This window comes from Anser brachyrhynchus (assembly GCF_964034855.1).
Source record: "Anser brachyrhynchus genome assembly, chromosome: 2".
Taxonomy (NCBI): Eukaryota; Metazoa; Chordata; class Aves; order Anseriformes; family Anatidae; genus Anser; species Anser brachyrhynchus.
The window spans coordinates 159,370,437-159,384,804 of record NC_137695.1 but is presented as its reverse complement, the minus strand read 5'-3'; the positions used below and the strand labels follow the sequence as shown (position 1 = coordinate 159,384,804).

The following is a 14,368-nucleotide window of genomic DNA, read 5'->3' as shown; positions in this document are numbered from 1 at the left end:
CAGTGTGCACTAAATAGATAAATAAATACATTAAAATAAAATGAAGTAAAATAAATAAATAGATAAGTGTGTAGTTCACATCAGCCCTTTACCAATTTTTTGTTTCAGTTAACTGCTGAAGAAGTTGCCTCAATGTCTTTCATCAAAATTCTGTGATCTCAGATTGCATTATTATTATTTGTGTCACATCTAATTAGTTCTTTCCTTCCTTTATTATTCTCCCTTATAATCCTATTCACTACTCTTGTTAGAACCAGATGGGCCCAAAATCAGATAAAGCAGTGCAATGTGATCTCGCAATCCCTATGTTTAGTACATGGGAAAGTAATTTAAATTATTTTTTAATCCATGAATCTATTACTGTGGTTGAAAGAGCTGAGATAGTATCAAGAGGGTTGGTGGTGACTGTTAGGTTCTTTACTTGTTAATTACAGTGCAAGTTTTAATATTTTGTTACAGCACAAACCCTACACAGAGTGGCAGATCTGGAAAGCATAAACAAATTTTGGTGAATGCATGTTGCAGACTTTTTTCTATCCACAGAGGACATTATGTCTCTCCTGTGGATGTCTAGACCTTCAGCTCAATCTGTAACTTTCCACTCTATTTGCTTTTATAGGTATTTTATTCAACCCTGGCCTGTTGGCCCAGAAGACATCTACTATATATTTGAAACATAGGTAGAGGGAGGAATGCAAAGTTTCAGTTTCTGAGTTTAGTTTTAAAGTTGTCACTTCTGAGCATGGCAAAGTTCCTGGCCACGGCATTGTTTAAGCATACTGAAAATGTAATTGTGTTGTTTGTTGGAGATTTTCCAATTTATTGTTTTTCCTGACCTTCTTTCCACCTGCTTCCAAAGAGGTAAAGGAGTCTAAAGGGATGTGCTTTAGAAGGAAGGTATAAAAGGGAGGGAAAAATAGAGAAACTATCACTGAGTTTTCACATGAGGTTAGGATGGGAACAGTAGCTTCAAAAACAGACCTAGGGCTAAGCCTAGATCTCTTCTAAATGCACACCTGGACTCAGGGTTGGATTTCTCCTGTACTTTTCTCATTTGGTGCAGTACAGTAGATAGCAAGCCAGATACCATGTGCTAATAACCAATCACTACTACACAGCAAGATCCAGCTGCCCAGCAATCCAGATCAGAAGACTGGGTTCTCCTTTTAATACCATGCATTCTCCTACTGCCTGTAGTCTCCTGATGTGCACATTTCAGGCAGCTAATTACCTTGTCCGTACACATAACATGCATAAAAAATTCAATCACCAGCAGAGCCACGTGTTGTCTGGATGCTCTTTACCTTTACATGCCATTTTCGAATATTTTTTTGGTGTGCTTGTCCTCTGCACTGCCCCACAGATGTCTCACGTAGGCCTTTGTTAGTCTTCAAAGAGATGTGCACTTCATGCCTATTAGAACATTATTTTCTGCTTATCAGTCACACTCTAGTCCCTCATTTACAATTGCAGTGCTACTATAATTACACTCCATATTTTACAGACCTTCATAGCAGTGTTTTAGTTTACAAATTGAAGAGTTTACTCATGCCAAAATGTTTTGTTTCGTTACCAATTTCTTTTTTATTTTTAATTTTCCCAGTAAGCCAAAATATCAATTATTTGCAGAACTCTAATTTAGAAAAGAAATTAAGGAATACATTTGTAACTGTGTGCTATTAACTATTAAATCTGCTTAACTAATTCTGTGATGGATTATTCACCCCTGGAATTCTTATACCAAGAAGATATTTTTTGCTTGTTATAGTGGATTTCTTCTATTAAGAAATTATGTTTTAGTATTAGCATGGCTATTAGACTTGAAGTAAAAATTACTATGGAAAAATCCTATTTCTTGTCTCAGCAGGCAAGAAGTCAGACTAGGTAATCACTGCACTCTCTTCCAGTCAAATAATTTGAAATCTAGTTTACATCATTTATGATGGTGTCACATCTTCTGTCTGTCTCTTTGTTCATGGTATCAGGATTGTCAGGGCTGCAAAATTATAAATTAGAAACTCTTGTTAGACATGAGGGTCTCACACAGGGCTACACATCTTTTCAGAACTGCCATTGGCTCCCTCTGGGATGAAGACAAATCCAGAGAAAAATAGCCACCCGTTGATGTCCATAGGCTTTTGTGTCCATGATCTCCAGAACTAGTTGTTGTGGGCTTCTGTTGTGAATATATAGAGGAGAGCTGGAGAATCTTCTACCTCCAGGTAAATATCTAAAGTAGGAAAGATGGAACAAACTTATTTAGAATATGACTTTCTTGTCTATGACGAAAATTGAGGGTGACTAACCCAGGTGGAGAAGTGTGTAGTCAGAGAAACCCAGACTTCATCTCTCTTAGTTGTCTATCTGTAGTCAAGTTCAACAGGATGTTTTCACTAAAAATAAATAAATAAATAAATAAATAAATAAATAAATAAAAGGTTTCTAAAATGTTTGAAAGAATAAAAGATCAGATTGGTCAATCAAAGTATTTATTAACCAAGGAAAGGCAAATCAGATTGCGGTGGTTTAACATTGGTATGTAGCTAATGCCACACCACTCTGTCACTCCCCCTCCTCAGAGGAATAGGAGCGAAAAAAAGCTCATGAGCGTAGATAAGGGCAGGGAGACCACTTAGTAATTACCATGACAGGCAAAACAGACTCAGCATTAAGAGAGATTAATGTAATTTATTGCTTACTGGTAACAGACTAGAGCAGGGAGAACCAAAAGCAAAATAAAACCACTTTCCCCCCATCCGCCCTCTTCTACATACTCCTTCCCAGTGGCAGGCAAACAGGGAATGGGGGCTGCGATCAGTCCCTGACGCTCTGTCTCCGCCTCCCCTTCACGGTGTGGGCTGCCCACAGGCAGCAGCTCTTCAACACCTGCTCCCACACGGCTCCGTCCCACGGGGTCCATCCCCCAGGAGCAAACTGCTCCAGCACGGGTCCCCCACGGGCGGCAGCTCCCCCCAGCCCCCTGCTCCTGCGTGGGCTCCTCTCCACGGGCTGCAGCTCCGGCCCGGGGCCTGCTCCTGCGGGGGCTCTCCATGGGCCGCAGCCTCCTCCAGGCCACATCCACCTGCTCCACCGGGGGCTCCTCCACGGGCTGCAGCGTGGAGATCTGCTCCGTGTGGGACCCGTGGGCTGCAGGGGGACAGCCTGCTCCACCAGGGGCCTCTCCACAGGCCGCAGGGGAACTGCTGCTGCCTGCCTGGAGCACCTCCTGCCCTCCTGCTGCACTCACCATGGGGGCTGCAGGCCTATTTCTCTCACATTTCCTCACTCTTCTGTCTCAGCTGCTGCTGCCGCCCAACAGTTTGGGTTTTCCCCCTTCCTTAACTCTGCTCTCCCACAGGCCCAACTAACAGCACTCACTGGGACCAGCAGTGGGTCCCTTCGGAGCTGGCTCTGACCTGACATGGGGAAGCTGCTGGGCTCTACTCACAAAGGCCATCATTGCAGCCTCCCTGCTACCAAAACCATGCCACAAAAAAAACAATAGGCATACAAAGTGCATGGTCCAAAATCTTAATATGTTGAAATACTACAGAATTCTCAGCGGAGATTCAGAATTACTGTGACTTTCTTTTTATACATTCCACATGTGTAAAGTTAAAAACAAAACAACATACAAAATCAATCAAGCAAACAAAACAAAACAAAAACCACTTGCTTATTGTTCTATCAAGATCATCCACAGACAGATAAAAACTAAGAAAAAAAAAAAGTAGCTGTTCTGCAGTCAGCATTACTATCCTTACTGTACACAACTTTTGCATGCCTTCTAATATCGTAATTCAAGCAATATAGAAAATTCTCCCATGGATCAACAATAATTTAGAAAGAGGTCTCTACTGTTACGCTTGATTAAATCTGGATCTAATGAAACTCCATCACAAGGCAAGTTCTGGGTCCAAAGAGAGGAACTATGGAGGCAGGAGATCCCCACTCCCACAAACCTCCAGCCCCACAAAGTCTTGTTTTCCTTTTATACGGGCTTGTTGGGAATTAACTGATCAAATGTGGCTGCCATCAGATCATCACAGACCGAGAAAAGAGCAGCTGAGCTTATCCAGTGACAATGATGGGGAGGGTTCTTGCATTTATCATTTATCTCACCTTTCTTGTGGGAGTTGGGTTCACAGGAAAGCACTCTCCAGTTTGGGGCAGAAAGATGGATCACTAAAATACTGAGCTGGGCCCTCTACTTAAGGGATTCAACCCTTTAATTTCTTTATTTTTTTATTTTTTTGAGAGTATGGGACAATGAGAGATTAAGATTTGATGAAAATAATATTTCTTTTTCGTTGTTGTTGTTCGTTTTCTTGACTCTTTTCTTCTTCTTTGGTGAAAATACGATGAGACAAGGGAACCCAGAACAGAAGCTGTGTCTTATTATATACAGTTCGGAGACTAAAAAGGCTCTGACCAAGGTTAGTGCCTCAAGATACTGCTATCAAGTATTTAATAAATGTTGCTAATATCACATCCTTAAAAGCTAGAGAGAGCTGTCCCTTCGTTTTAGACCTAAGATAGCTTAAATTTTCATCCTGAGGTTAGTCTAAGCCTGACCCAAATTTTGTTGTAAGACTCAAAGCTCTCTCTGGAGTTTCCATTTAGCAGGAGTCAGGTTCTAGGTCATCAAGAAAACTTCTCAAATTTCATTAAGAAAATTTCCCATGTCTCCTCTTTCAGTATAATTTCACTTGCCTCTGAAATACTGGAATTTACTCATTGCTTGAGGCAAGATACAGGAACAAATGGACCACAGTCTAATTGAGTCTAATAAATCCTGTGTTCTTCAATAAAATATTATTCTTTTAGTCCCCTGTTGTGTCTCTTTGCAACCATGTTCTGTTTTTAAGGAGAGCATATCAGAAACCAAAAGTCCAAGAGATACACATGCACAACAAAAATGTCATGTTTGCTGAAATACAACTTGGCTATTTTCATTTAAAAGTCCCAATAATTGACCTTATATTCTATATCAAGTGTAAAATTATTACACAGAATTCCAGTTAATCACACGACAACAGAAAAAAAAGGCATTATTTTCACTGTGATTCAGATCCCTTCTTTTGTAGTGTATTCTGTCCTAATGATGGGTTATGTGAAGAAGATTAAATGATATTCTCTCCAGGGGAGTGTTTTTAATTATGTGCTTCTTCCACAATGGCTTTGTTACAGCAAGTTTCAGGGTGTTTCGTAATCCCCTGGTGGGTTTATCCTCACTGAACCTTCATGAGCCCAAGGTCTGCAATCTGTACTCACCTGCTTCGTTATTGGGACGATTTATGGTGAAACCATGTGAGCACCACAATTCATGACATGAATCCATTGGGACATTCACCCCACGAAGATGCTGGTGAGAAAACCAGCTCAGACACCACGTCTCACTGAAGCCTGGAGAGGATCAGTAAAAAACAAACAACCAACCAAAAACAAAACACGTGGTGGCACTGAATTACAAGTGTCCAGGTCATTCCCAAATCACTGCAAGGGCACTGTCACCAGGCAGGGGAATATTCATCACCTTTATGACTTATATACATTGGCACAGTAATATGACATATCTTTGGTGAGTGTTAACACCCTTTTTATCTCTGCCAGAGTAAAGTTATGTAGAAATGTAAGCAGACAGATCTAGCTAAATCAGTCTGAGGTCTTGTTACCCTGCAGTTGTTTCCAGCCTCCCTGCTGCCCTGCAATGAAAAAACCTGTGGGCATCCCCATCCAATGCAGGGCAAAACCAGCCAACCCTGTCTAAAACTCCCCTAGCTGACAGGATGCCAACAGAAGTTAAATGAAACTCATGAAACTACTGACAAAGGGCAGAAATATCTCACAGTGGATTTTTCTTTCTTATTGTACCTCTCTCTTTATCTCCACTGGGATGAAGTTGAAGAGCAAACTCCCCTGCTGCTAGGAAACAAATGGCAGAGGATCGTTGTTCCTATAACCATAACCCCTCTGCACGACAGCAGAGGAGCAGACTTCTTTTGCTACACTGGCTACAAAAGCAGGTCAAAAAAAGTGCGACCAAATGTAGAGGAATGGAAACCTGAACACAAAACAAGGCAGTAACGAGGAATGCAGATGGACAGGCACACACTAGCAAACAATATTGCCAATTCAGCCTCCAGGCTGGCATTTTGTCTTACCCATCTCTGCAGAGAAGATAGAAGGTGAACAGCAGTATACAATGCTGTACTGTGGGGTGAATTTTCCTAAGTTGGATTTTTAAGGTGTAGTTATTCATAAGCATTGTTTATTTATCTCCTAGAGCACAGGTCAGGACGTTTCTTGCAGCACAGCCAGCAAGAAGTTGTCCAAGCTGCTCACCTGAAGCAGCTCAGTCGATCGCCTCTGCTAACAATGACTACAGGTTGCTCTTCTTGTACTTAGTGCAAAATGTACTAAAATCTTGCTTAGGGGGTACTTCATCTTCCAGATGCATCGAGTTCTCTATGTACATGTAAAATGGTGTGATATTTTCACACTTCAACAAATCAAGAGTGAAACCTCAACCATCCATGGTGATAAAAACAAGTATGGGGCTGTTTAAATGATAGGCTCAGACCTTATGTCAAAGCCAGCTCTGGTTCACTCTGCCTTTTACTGAAGATTCAGCACAGGATCAACGAGGCCAGGCTACTTCTGTATCCAGCTCAGCCACAATGAGTATTTACAGTGATAGAATGCCTTATGCTACCTCAGGGACAATTGCATAAGTATGTCTGCCTACTGCAGGGCACAGCATCAGAGGAAATAAGCTGCTTAACCTGGTGCTCAATGCAGAGACATCCCAAATGGCTCAGCAGAATCAGCTTGGGCTGGCCAGGTTTATTAGCTCCTGTTCAGCTCCAGCCATGTCTCATCCAAAATCCCATTCTGTCAGGGATGTTTTGCAATAGTGGTTTGCATTTATTCTTCTCAAACTCTGCTGCACCCCTTAGCAATCTTTTCCATGTCACTGAGAGAAACTTCTGTGTTTGCTTTCTACGCTGGCGCCAAGGGACATAATTTTCACAATGCCAGAATTTACAGAGAGCAGGAAAAAAAAAAAAAAAAAAAAAAAGGCTTGCTCCCATGCACCACCCTGCTTTTTAATTTCAGGCAGACTTTAAACGCTAATGATGAGTTCTTTGGAACCTAAGCTGCCAAAAATAGTGTGTTTATGCACTGACAAGTGAAAAGATGAAGTTAATGAACCTGAAGTGAAGTTTTGATACATCACACTAATAGCAGCAGCATTCTTTACATTTGTCAAATGACTCCATTACTGTAATATCTCACAGTCATTAGTGTGTTCAGCTCAACTGCCTTAGGAAAAATAGCTTCTATTTTATCTATTAATATTTAAGGGGCAAGGAGGTTAAAGGGCCTGTCAAAAGCCACCCAGAACATTTGTATTCTATCTGGGAGCTAAATCCAGAAATCCCAATTCTTAGGTGAGTCTTTTAAGCATGTGCTGAAGCCCTGTTCACCTTCTGTCCCTAACATCCAAACAAATGCAACCAGAAAATACAAAGATGTGGTGGTGGCAGTCTTTCTCAGACATAGCTTGGGTACTAAGAAGACAACCAGGCTGGGAATGCTTGTCCTCAGAAGATGCATATGTTTTAGTACACGAGAAGTGCTGAGGGACAAGACCAAAGGATTTGCTTGAATATTTTTTCTGTGACTTCCTCAAGGCCACAACAGAGGAAACACTGATAGCAGTCTGAAGACATGTTCAGTGGGATTCACCTTCAGGAAAAGTCATGCTGTTTAGATTTGTATAAGTTGTTATCAACGTGTGTCAGGTGTCTAAGCTCCAGTTAGAGCAGTTACAGTCAGTACAAACCTCATCAGTGGCTCCTAGACAGTAGTTTATTTCAACCTAAAGCATGTCACAGGTTAAGATCCAGTTACCTAAACACAGTTATTGAGTGGTATTTGTGATAACCTCAAATGTCCGTGGTCAGATCAAGCCTGCTGACTTTATTGATTAGCTTTTCATTCACTGGAAGCTCAGATACCAATGAAGAGGTGGAATGCTATTTGTAGACACTTGTATTTAAGTGTTTCTGTCTTGACCTGAATATTCCTTTTCTTTTTTCTAATGAGGCTCATTTCAGTTTATGAAATTCTAAGAATCAACAACTGAAATTAATTCCTGAGTGACAAACACAGCCTTGCAGGCACTTTGGGCCTCTATGCTTGCTTTGCAGGGTGTGTTTAGCTATGAACAGTTTTTCCAGCAGTGCATCAGGATTAAGAATTCTCCTTTTTTTAAGGGAACCTTAGCCCCTTTATCTGGCAGATGTTTCCATCTACAATCAGATGTTTTTAATTGTTGTGTCCATGTAAAGGGTCACCATGATCTGATGGGGGGGCTAGTAGGGTCCCAGGCATGCTGGACACTGAATGAAGCACTACATCTGGGTCTAACATGGGAGGACTGCTATCTAGAGCTAAATTCTTAGGCATTCTCATTTCCCTCTCCTGAAAGATTTCCATTACGTCTGCTTAAAAATACTTGCTCTGGAGAGCAGAGTAGATTCATTTTTATGTTTGATTTTGTTTTGTTTTGCTTAATGTTATTTTTTCTGCTACTCAGAAACTTCGGTTGCTGCTTGAACTCCAGTCATGTGGGCTAAAATTCTTGTTTATTTTCACTGCAGTTTTTTTCTCCCAAAACATATTTCATGATTGCTCAAATATAACTTCAAGAAAAAGTCACTCCTTCCTCTTCTCCATCTTGACATCGTAAACTTAAAGGACTGAAGTCAAAGACATATCTATTTCCCCTTCAATATCATTTGGAATAATAAATGATAATGAGTGATATTTGCAGCTTGCCTTTCAGCCTTTTGATCACATAATAAGGAGAGTACTTAGCCTCTGCCATGCAGGTGTTGAATCCAGCTGTTCAGACAAGTGCTTGCTTCAAAAGGCCTTTGCCTGAAGCACGAGTACAAAGCCACTTCCCATTTAGACACTTTGAGCGCAAGCAAGAGACTCGTGCATGAAGATCATTAGTTTCACTCCACAGTTAACTATTTGATATGCAAGTGCATGGGTAGGGAGGAAGAGGAAAAACAGCCCAATGAGACCCAGGAGACTTAATAAAGTATACAGCACTTTTTTTTTTCCCAATCTGGAAAGTTTTGCTCAAAGCACCATGTAGAATGGGGCATTATCAAAGGGACATAGGACACAGAATGCTTCCTTCTCATTCTCTGTCAATATCCTCAGTCCTATACAAATATAAGTCCTTCTGAATGAGGTATCTCCTTTCTTGCAAGGGCAAAGAAACCTAACCTAGTGGGTCATTCTCCCATCCATGGAGATGTTGGTCACTGAAGGATGGTCAGGGAACTGTCTGGAAAGCAGACATCCCGATAATATTTGTCCTGTTTGTTTGGTTGGTTGGTTGAATTGCATAATATCCATATTTCCTCTGCATTACTTTCTCCAAACTCTCCTGCCTCAAGCAATATACAGGCATAGAAGACAAACCTCTCTGCATTTCCCAAAGCTTCCTAGCAAAGTTATATAATATGATTAATGATTAGAGCTAAAACTGATTAATCTAAGATGCATAAAAAAGAAACCAATATCAGTGCACTTATGTAAACTCACTGTATTGAACATAGGCATCCTGACACTTCTGTTTTGACCCCCAAACTTCAGGGAGATTAAGGCAAGCTGAACTCTTAAAGATTTGATGATACAGGACTTCTCAAATGCACAACCTGTGGTGGTTTTACTCGGGTGGGTGGCCAAGCTCCACCACAACCGCTCTGTCACTCCCCCTCCTCAAAGAGGAACGGGGAGAAAATACGATGAAAAGGGCTCAAGGGTTGAGATAAGGACAGGGAGATCACGCAGTAGTTATCATGACAGGCAAAACAGACTCAGCATAGGGAGATAGTAAGATTTATTGCCTATTACTAACAAGCTAGAGAAGCGAGAAACAAAGGAAAGAAACCAAAAGCACCTCCCCCCCATCCAACCTCTTCCACCTCCTCCCCCCAAGCAGCGCAGGGGAACGGGGGAATGGGGTTTATGGTCAGTCTATAGCGCTTCTTCGCCGCCGCTCCTTCTCGGTCACTCTCATCCCCTGTGCTGTGGGGTCCCTCCCACAGGATGCAGTCCTTGCTGAACTGATCCGGCATGGGCTGCCCACAGGCAGCAGCTCTTCAAGAACTGCTCCAGATATGGGTCCGTACCACGGGGTCCATCCCTCAGGAGCAAACTGCTCCAACCTGGGTCCCCCACGGGCAGCAGCTCCTGCCAGGTCACCTGCTCCTGCGTGGTTTCCTCTCCACGGGCTGCAGCTCCGGCCTGGAACCTGCTCTGGCAGGGGTCTTCCACAGGCCGCAGCCTCCATCAGTGCAGGTCCACCTGCTCCACCGTGGTCTCCTCCACGGGCTGCAGGGTGGAACCCTGCTCCACCATGGTACTCCATGGGCTGCATGGGGACAGCCTGCTTCACCATGGTCCTCACCACAGGCCGCAGGGAACTTCTGCTCCGGCGCCTGGAGCACCTCTCCCCCTTCTTCTTCACTGACCTTGGCGCCTGCAAGGCTGTTCCTCGCTCCTCTCACTCTCCCAGCTGCTGTGTGGTGCAACATTTTTTTTTTTTTCCCTGTCTTAAATATGCTTTCACAGAGGCGCAAAACAACATTACTTATTGGCTCGGCTGTGGTCAGCAATGGGGCCCTTACCTAACACGGGGCAGCTTCTAGATCCTTCTCACAGAAGCCACCCCTATGGCCCCCGGCTACCAAAACCTTGCCACGTAAACCCACTACACACCCACAGAGCTGAGTGCATCCAGGTCCTACCAGCAGAAGCCTTTGCTAAACAGAGGATCTTGTAGGGCCAAATGGACTAAGCTTAGCTAAAATTGTCTTGTCCAAGAAAGAAAATCAACAGCGTAAACACTGAGCCATGGACCAAGAAGTTGGCCAATTATACCTAAACATCAGTTCAATAGCTGCCCTTTCCAGATAAAGGATTATTTGGAAGGGCACGTGTTTGCTCATTTCCTGGTTATTTGGCACCTATGCTTGTAAACCTGCATTATAAGATTGTTCTGATTATCTGGAGAGAGGTAGCCTTCTCCTTCATTTCAAGGACTGATTTCTTTATAAACCTAAGTAGAAATTGCTGGCATCTCCCTGTCTCAGTGGGATTCCCAAAGCGCGTAGGTGATCCAAGTCGCTTGTGCAGCAGGAAGGCACTGGATCCTGTCCCATTGGTGCTTGGCAGAACAAACAGTAAAATGTCCTTAGCTGGATGTAAAAGAGCTGTTTTGAACAGAGCTAAAACACATACCCACTGACTGAAATAACAGAAATCTCTAAGCAGTCCATAGCCCTTGGCTGTGTGTGGGACATCCCACCTAAACTGGGCTGGAGGGATGATTTCACCTCTAAATGTAGCTTTGGTGAAATGCAGGTGAAATATGAGATGCTATAAGCTTGAAAATTCACTGTATTAGACCAAAATATCACTTTCATGGGGCATAAAGCACCAAGCCAATGGCTGCCGTTTTTGCAGTTTACTACTCTGGGCTACATTAGGGCTGTATTTTGGGGAACAGAAGGGGTCATGGCTCCGTGTCACTCTAGCTTGATGCTGGGTCACATACTGCCTGTCTTCCCAAAGCCAGCATAAAGCCACCGTAATGTCCAGACCATCACGTGCTGATACAAATCAGATGTGTCCTGCAGAGCGATCCAAAAAGGCACCCATCCAGAATTAATAATCACGGCCCAATGTATTACTGCTGAGTCCAGTTCTGCTGTCAATGTCTTTAAACAGGATGCTGAAAACAAAAAGAAAAGAAAAAAACACCCTGAAGTGTGTACAGAGAGAGCTGCAAAAATGATTTGAGGGCTGGAAAAATGCTTCACTGTGGAAAAAAAAATGAATAAATGAAGTCAAAGAATTCAATCTGTTTAGCTTAGTAAAAAGAACATTCATTAGAATGCATAAATACCTTCATGTGGAGAAAATACCAGGTAATAAAAGACTGTTTAATCTGGCAGAGAAAGGCAGAACTAGAACTGATGGCTCGAAGCTGGATTCAGGCAGAGTGCAATTAGAAATAAAGCACAGGGCTTTAATAGGGAGGCGAGATCCCTGCTGCATCTGGCAGCCAAGAGAAGGGGGGCAGGCTTTGTCTCCCCATATCTTTGCATTGATGGAGAGCATAAGAAAAGGTGTTGGTGTCCATCTAGAAAAGGCCGAGTGAAAGGTGAACCTGGCTACAGTACAAGTGGCGAGTCTTTGAAATAATCTAGAATTGATCCATAAAAACAGAGTAAAGGGCTTTGCATGATAGTGCTGTAGGCACAACACGGGCTGCCTGGTCTCAGGTTTAATCCAATGGCACAACAGTGCCAGGCACTGAGCGGGGGACTGAATGATGGCTTTTGTCTTCAAGGCATTGTGATGGTCTGTATCTCGGCAATTCCAACAGTCTGTTTTCATAGTTAGGCCATGGTACGTAACTATTGTGCATTTACTAATTACTGTGTGCCTTTCCAACTCCCCTGCCTCTAATATAACAGAATACAATTGGAAAAGATACAGAAAAAAAGGTGATGGGTATTGTCACAGAAGTGGAACTATCTCCTTGGAAAGAATCGCCAAATAAATTAGGCTTCCTTATCCCAGCAAATGTGACTGTTGGGAACTGACAGAGGTCTGCAAAGTCTTGAGTGGCCTCAGAAAGAGAGCATATGTTTATTCACCATCTATTTTAAAATAAACAAACCAATGAAAAAGAGTTATTGGGAGTTCTGAAATGGAAATAGCAGATGGCAGGCTCAAAATAAACAAAAGGAAATACTCCACACAGCCCAAACTTTAGTTATAGGACTTCTCAGTACAGGAGGTAATAGTTTTTAAATATCTACACGTCTTCAAAAGTTGTTTAGACAAATACATGGAGAAGATTAGATCAACTGATGAATATTAAATACAATAACACCAGCTCCACCTATAAATCCATAGGATAGAGTAGGATGCAGCGTACCTCTTGCTGTCCTTATCCTCTCCTCTTGGCATCTGCTATTGAACTTTGTTTTCAATACATCCACACCATATTCCTCAGGAGACGTTAAATTGTATTGCCTGTGCTTCCTGGCTGATGACAGCACTGTGAGCATGCTTGAAGTCACTGCAGAGCTTCAGATACCAGCTCAGAGGGGCTTCTGGTTTAGCTAATAAGACTGCTTTCGTGTTCATAGTCGCTACCAAAAAAATGAGATTGTTGAGCACAGGCAGCCTACAGGTTTAGCTGGTTCTTACCCAAGATATCGGTGTCATTTCATATTAGCGTGAACACATGTCATTGCAAAAAATATCACAGTCCAGGTTTGCCAAATGTAATTCTGTGTAGAAACAGCTGCACATGACACGTGGCCTCCATGGCGATGTTTACCACAGCAATACCTGGTGAATTAATAAGTGACCATACATGTCAGAAGAAGGGGAGAGAATCTCCCCAGACAAAGGTACATGAGTTGTTTTATGCTCAAACAATAAGATATTATAAAAAGTGTTTATCTTGCTGCTGCCAATCAGGAAAATAAATAAATAAATAATAAATTTCCCCATAAATAAATGAAAGACATAAAGAAGTGAAAGGGAGGATAAAAAGTAAGTATCCATTTATAAAACAGAAGCATATTCCTGTAAACAGAAATGAATTAAAATATAAAAACTTTTCAATAAAAAGCTTTAAAATCACAAGGTTGTCTTGAGACCTCTCACAAGAGTTGTCTTTTCAACAAACAGTTCTGATCTACCTACTAAATTTTTAGAATTTAGGCTGCCTCACATTGCTAAAGAGGGGAGGCTGCATACCATTTTGAAAATGATGGCCTAAATAAGGGTTCTTTTTATTTTAAGTGTGTATTGCAACATTGTAGGTCTATTAAAAAAAATAATAAATTGAACTGCCACTAACAGCCCTTAGAAATTAATATATTTATAAGGATACACTCCAAAGACCTGCAACATACCCTCAAATACTCCTAAATCATAACTGTTTCCTCCCTGCTAATGCATTTTGCTTCCCATTATCAATGACTTATTAAAGACGTGTTTGCGTCATTTGTGTTCTCACAGAGTGTGTTATAGATGGTTTATTAAACACTTATATAAGTCATCAATGTCAGGTTATGCTTATGCATTATTTTCCTTGCTCATTTCATTACAACTGAGCAGCTTCTCATAAGGAAGCTATTTACAACGAAAAGTGGAGCCCTATGTCTTAAAGACTGCACTCGTTAAAGATCCTGGGATGTATTGTGATTGCATAGAGGATGCAGCACCTCCATCATCTGTTATTTGGGTAATG

The 14,368-nt window shown here is 42.0% G+C and overlaps 1 long non-coding RNA gene across 1 annotated transcript; it reads right to left on the bottom strand.

The window, feature by feature from the left end:
- Nucleotides 1–287: 287 nt before the first annotated feature.
- On the bottom strand, nt 288–3,955 carry LOC308190590. The gene is made up of 3 exons (XR_013947355.1): nt 3,859–3,955; nt 2,307–2,393; nt 288–2,230 (listed from the first exon to the last, which is right to left on the bottom strand). It is a non-coding gene; the product is annotated as an uncharacterized lncRNA (long non-coding RNA).
- Nucleotides 3,956–14,368: the final 10,413 nt, after the last annotated feature.